General features: G+C 43.0%; 1 protein-coding gene across 5 annotated transcripts in view; it reads left to right on the top strand.

Annotated features, from left to right (window-relative positions):
- Positions 1-286: 286 nt before the first annotated feature.
- Positions 287-6,177, top strand: part of sema6dl (sema domain, transmembrane domain (TM), and cytoplasmic domain, (semaphorin) 6D, like) — a 20,633-nt gene continuing 14,742 nt past the window's right edge. For 4 of the 5 annotated variants that reach the window (XM_046032403.1, XM_046032400.1, XM_046032402.1 and 1 more), the window contains exon 1: positions 1,126-1,344. The gene's annotated coding sequence lies outside the window, so the exon portion shown is untranslated. Of the gene's footprint in view, positions 370-1,125; positions 1,345-6,177 lie in introns of those variants that run through there. The other variant, XM_046032399.1, reaches the window with a different exon arrangement.

Here is a 6,177-nt window from a genome sequence, read left to right as displayed (position 1 = left end):
GGGATGGGGTTTAACAGGGGGGAGGGGGGCAACACGGGGTCACACAGGAGGAGAACCGGGAGGGAGGGGGTCGCTTTTTCTTTCTCTGCTCTAGGAAAGAAAGGAAGGAAGCCAGAGCAAGACAGAGAAGCCCGAACCAAGTGAGGAGTGATGGATCGCTGGGGGAGGGACTGGAGCAAGAGCGCTGCTTATTGGTAGGCTGTCGATCTCTCCCTGGATGGATTGACTTAACACGGGTCGAATTACACCATTTGCCGTGCATTAGTTTGTTTTTCTCTCCGCCAGGAGAAGTTGACTCATACGAAGCGCACAATATTTTTTTGGGATTACAGCATCACAAAAGGATACAAAATAACCAATTCAAATGAGGTGAGTTCCTTGCATCTACGTGGATATACTTTGTTACGCCGCATTACGCAGTGAAAGTCGAAAACTAGAGAGGAGAAGTCTGTGCTGGGATACAAAATATTTCTTCTGACCACGTCGCTATGCTGCTCTGCACAACTGATGGTTGCAGGACAGAAATAGTTCAGTACCGGACTATTTTTACTTATGCTTAATTCCAATATATCCATTCATTCCCTTTACGACCGGTAAAATGTATCTGTCCTGCTCGGGAAGCATCTTTCAAGCTCTCAAAAAGCGGCGTAAGAGAGGGCAAACCAAATCTACAACTGTTTACTCACCTCTTTCTTTGTGAGACAGTTTACCCTCCTATTGAAGCTGTCAGAAATCTCTTTTTATATTAACTTATATAGTCGCATTATTAAACCATGCATCACACCAGTGCATTCAAAGTTCTATGAGGATTGTCTAGTACGATTTTAAAAAGCACAGAAATTAGGTTTGTGTAAATCTAGTTTTTTTATTTTTTATTCTGGTGAATCATGCTCTCCGCCAGTCTGCACGTCCTCTGTTTTTCTAAATCAGCATTAAATCAATGATTGCACGTGAATAGTTCACAGGAACAGCGAGGCGTAGTAACGATAACGCGTCGTTAATGTTTATGTCTTTTCCCTCTGGTTTCGAAAGTTAATAGTAGTAGAAGGGGCTGGTGTATTGGTGAATGAGGGAGGGGGCTGTGTGGTCGTGGCAGAGCTTTGAAGATCAGTCATCAGAGCGCAGGGGCCCGGGGACGGAGACAGAGCAGGCAGTCAAAATGCTCGTATGTGGCGAACGGAGCCTAAATCAGTGCGCAACTGGATAAAAGAAAAAAGTGTGATCCGTGTGGAGCTCACAATAACAGGAATATTATATGCTGGGTGTTTTCTCTTAAATGGATTACCAAAGGAATATGATATTCAGTCGGATTGCCCCATTCATGAGTAAATTCGGATACTCAAGGTAGGTGTCCTCGAATATTTTTAGTTATTAACAAAGTGGGTTTTTTTAGGATGAACTCTGTTTTGTTTTATTATTAAGATGGACCTTGGATTTAATAGTCTAAAGGACATATCACTGCTGGCGTATGTCCCGGGGACTTTGTGGACAGATTTGTAGGAATTTAAACAGCTAACAAATGAGTAGTGTGCGTAGTCTAGATTCAAAGTAAAATATAACGTTACCAATTCAAAAAATATATTTGTGAATGACCGACAGTAAAATCAGAGCCACGCCAGCTAGTGTTGGTCTTTAACAGACCTTTCATGCAGAGAATTGTCCTTATTTTGGTATGGCTAATATCTTCTATTGTGTATTGCTCAGAGTTGTGTTAAATGTCTCAAGGTATGAATGAAAGTGTTTTCTGACATTTCGGCTTCACGCAAATCTACTTGAAATAATGAATTGAATATGACTGGACGCACCATGCTGGTAAACACAGGCTATTAAACAATAAAAGACGAGTGGGGCGGGCATTTTGCCTTGAAGGTTGTTGACTGCTCACTCTCTGATTCCTTTAATCTTTTTAATGTATTCCCAATTTCATTATGGTGTTCTTACATTGGATAATAAATTGGAGAAGCGCTCGTAACCTTTTTGGAGGCAGAGCAACACGAGAGCCCAGCCCTGTGAGTGCATTGGATGCTGTGGAGGCAGTTAAAGGCAGTCCCATCACTGTTGTCACTCCACCGCTGTCCCCCGCGTCTTTGTTGTCTTTTGTATGAGTCCTACATGTGGGCTAAAGGGGTCTGAAAAGATTTACCACGGATAAAACTTGAATGCCTTTACGCCTCAGTCCGCACAATACAAGCATTAGAGCCCGGGCTGCTGCAAGGATTGTGTGCGCAAAGCAGGAGCTAAGATCCCCACACAAAACTTGAAAAATTATCAGCGAATGAAGGAAGAGAAACGGGCGATAATAAAGAAAGAGAGGTAATCAGAATGGTTCTTTTTTTGTTAAGGAGGTATGTAAGTGTGAGGAGGCCTGGGTTAGTAGTTTTATGAATTGTTGTACTGTGTTTCTTTATTTAAGAAAAAATGGCCAAATGAGAGCAAACGGATGAACCAAAGAAGCAACCAAAGGGCTTATTCTAAAGTTGTCTCTATAGACTAACCCACTCTGCTCAATTCATTCAAGTTTCATTTTTATTTAATTTGTACTAAAATATTGTCAAAATTCTATTGGTGTTATATTCTCTCAAACCATTCTTGCCCATTTACGGAAATAAAGACAGAGCTAATTTGTAAACCAGATGTGTACAATTCCCTGAAAATCTGGAGTCTCTGTCACAGAGATAGGAGAATCCCATCTTAGTTACAGAAACAACAAACTTGATATTGGAAGGAGTACCATTCTCTGACCAGGTCAAACATCAGAACCAGCCGATGGTTCGTTGACAGCACAGCTGGCTGATGTGTCTCACTTCGCCTCACTGGCCACAGGGTCAGAACTCAGCGACCAGAACGATCACCGTTAACCTCCACTACAGCTGGCCGTGACCCCGGAACAACCACCATTAAACCATACAGCCTTATGGTTGCCCTAAATTGCTGCTCGGAAATCAGTTTGTTCAGTGCTAAATTGGTTGAGTGATAAAAGTTTGGCCCTGTGCGCAGCATTTGGAGTCAATGTGTTTATGTAGTTTGCTTTGTTCCATCGGAACACCCTTTTATGAGCCCCCAGAACAGCTCTCCTGAATGTAGCTCCACTGATCGGGGGTGGGGCTCTATTGTGTTGACTTGCCCAAAGCCCCTTTTGTTTCTTGGTCACACCTGCAGCTCAGCCCCTTTGTGCCCTACTATAGCAGAACTACTGCTGAGAACAGCCTTTCTCCTGTTTCACTCCTCCTCTCGCCAAGGTAGAGAAGAAAGGGAGGGAAGAAAGGTTTAGGGTGGCACAGACCTCTCCTTCTGCCAAGTCTCTGAAGCAACAAGTCCAACCAAGCCCCTCAGAAGTGATGCTTATGTCACGCGATTAGGGGTAGTCGTTATTTGTGAAGTGGGGAAAGGAGTGGTAATCATTTCAGGGTGTGGGTGGCTGCTCTAATCATCTGGCCAAGTCACTTGGGGCTGCATCTTGATTATTAGAACCACAGTTGAGAGTTGAGATATCCATGTTATAGGACATATCCAGTTTTGGAGAGACAGTGAAATGCCTGGAAATAAACTCCTGGGCCATCTGATATCCTGTGCTTTTAGGTTTAGAGCTCAGTATGGTACAAGATGACAAGTCAAGCAGCCTCAAGCAGCAGCAGCTATTGTTCTACTATCCGTCACACCCACACACAGTTTACGAAACCTCACGCACCACTGTTGTTAGCCATCCGTTTATTAGTCCCAATTCCTCCCAATACGACTGCCCTGCTAAAATACATCCATCCAGTGTTGCAGTGGAGGAGAGGTTATGGCTGACATATGCCAGTGAAAGCACAGCTAAGAGGAGAATATGTGTTAATCTGTCATTTAAAGCTTGGAATGCTAAATCTTCAGCTATAACTACCAGAATTGGGCTACAGACCCCTACACCCACGATCAGCAGAAATAACAATCCACCAGACCCCCTCCCTCTCTCCCCTCCCGGTGTTTAACACCGTGGGCCTGAGCCAACAACATCAGCAGTGAAAATGCGTGGTTGTAGGACATTGAAAAGCCTGTAATAACAGAGGTAGAGTGAGGCCAGGCAGAATGGCAGTAAGTTGCGTGAGAAGCCCAGCGTCTCTAGGCTTGTTGAGACCTATATGTGCATGCACGCACAAATGCACCCACACACACACACACACACACACACATTGGAGGGCAGGAACCAGAGAGCGCAAAGGAATAGTCAATAGAAAACATGCTGGGCTCACTAGAGATTGAGAAGTAATTTTAGATTGCTGACCTCTGGATGTCTTCTGTTTCTGTTTTACATTAAAGTTTCTGAGGAAAGCCTTCGCCTCCGCAATATGGCTATTACCATGCAAGGAATCATGGGAGATGGGAGCTGAGCTTCTGCTTATGGTTGGAGTGTTTTTTCTCCTGAATTGTTTAGCGGGGGAGAATAGCAGGAAAAAGTGGCGTGCATGTGTGTGCTTAAGAAGAGTCAACATAGAGCAGAACTCTAAATTCTGACAACCACGGAAATGATTTACCTGTGAACACTGCCAAGTTTGGGCAAGAAGCACACCCCGCAGCCTGTATGATAGCACTATAGAAGTGGAATGTGAAGCTTGGTTTATTTACCTTTCATTGCTCTTCTTTTTTTGCTATGGTTTGTGTGTTTGGTATCTATTCCTGTCGCAGGTTTTTCCTAGAAACTCAGCAATTTATTGCTTGGGTTTTAATACAGCACCTTTCTTGGTGCGAGAGCGTCTGAGGTAGTAAGCAGGTAGTAAAAAAATAGCTGCAATGCTTTTACGGAACAGCACTGTCCCTCTTTGCAGAGCAGCATCATCACTTCTCGTTTAGATTAAGGTGCTGACAGTTGTTCTTTTTGTATAGATCTGGGAGCCCATGTGCATAGATCTGTGGATCGTTTATGTCCGGAGATTCATTTGTATCTAGATTAGAGTGGTTGCTCTAGCATCATTGATGTTTGTAGTTATAGGAAGAGAAAACAACCTTTTGCCCTCATTAAATTTTTCTATTTTGTCAAAACATCAAACCCGTAATTTAACTATTAAGTGGAGTAATTGAGTCTTTGGTGAGTCCTTGCGTTACTCAATCATAATGACATCGCTCTTTCAAAGGCCTCAGTATCCCACGGAGTGCTGAATAGCCATGATTACACACTGTTGATGACTAAAACAGGCTGGCATTAGTCTGATTCCATCTCCACCACTTCCATTTTTTTAGTGACACATCATCATACAGTAGCCGTTCAGACCAAAATTGGATTTTGTATTATTATTATTATTATTATTATTATTATTATTATTAGTGCGCTGTGCTCTTTATATCAACAGCTTTACGGCAGTGGAGCCAGGTTCTACTTGACATGGCTATGACCATGTGTGCTATAGTTGATTTAGTGTTTTAAACATATGCGTTTGAGATTTAAAAATCCCAAGTTCTACAAAAAGTGACCAGATTGTGAGTTACAAAGTTCTCACATGGCTACAGTGATATGGTAAAGTCCATAGATTGCATTTGCTAGCTGCTGATCTGCCATGCTTCCTGTGTGGATCAATCAAAGCACTAATGGCTTGGCAGACAGGGCTCACAGACAGCACTGGAGCAGGTGTGCTTTGGGGCTAATTGAAAAATGAGTCAATACTGTGTGTGTGTGTGTGTGTGTGTCCATGTACTCTCAGTCTTACACCATTTGAAAGAGTGATTATATATGTGCGACCGTGTGTGTGTGTGTGTGTGTGTGTGTGTGTGTGTATCCAAGTGCGTTCCCAGCTAATCCATCCCTCTGCCTGTGTGACGTCTCTCGGTAAATTGTTTATATCCGTTCAGGCTTTGCCTGCATGAATAATTTGTTTGCCTTATAAATATTTGAATGTACACCGATCATTAATATGCACAGACACCGTCTGTCTCTAAAGCACTCCTCCACGCACTAACATACACACTAAACCCCTGCCACTCCCACAATAAATTATTACCAATGTAGTTGCTGATGTATCATGTCTACAGTCAGATGTTGTACAAAAATTACTACTATGTCAAAACAACTGTACGTGACTAGATCCTCATAACACAAAGAGTGAATCTCTTTGCACTGCAATAAAGCGCACCAGCTATAAGGAAAGGCTAGAGCAATAACAGCCAAGAGAGCGCTAATAGAAGTCAGCTAAGGTCAGAGCAGAGGCT

This window comes from Micropterus dolomieu, linkage group LG20 (assembly GCF_021292245.1).
Source record: "Micropterus dolomieu isolate WLL.071019.BEF.003 ecotype Adirondacks linkage group LG20, ASM2129224v1, whole genome shotgun sequence".
In the NCBI taxonomy this organism is placed as follows: Eukaryota; Metazoa; Chordata; class Actinopteri; order Centrarchiformes; family Centrarchidae; genus Micropterus; species Micropterus dolomieu.
The sequence above is the reverse complement of the archived record's forward strand: the minus strand, read 5'-3'. Positions and strand labels throughout refer to the sequence as shown.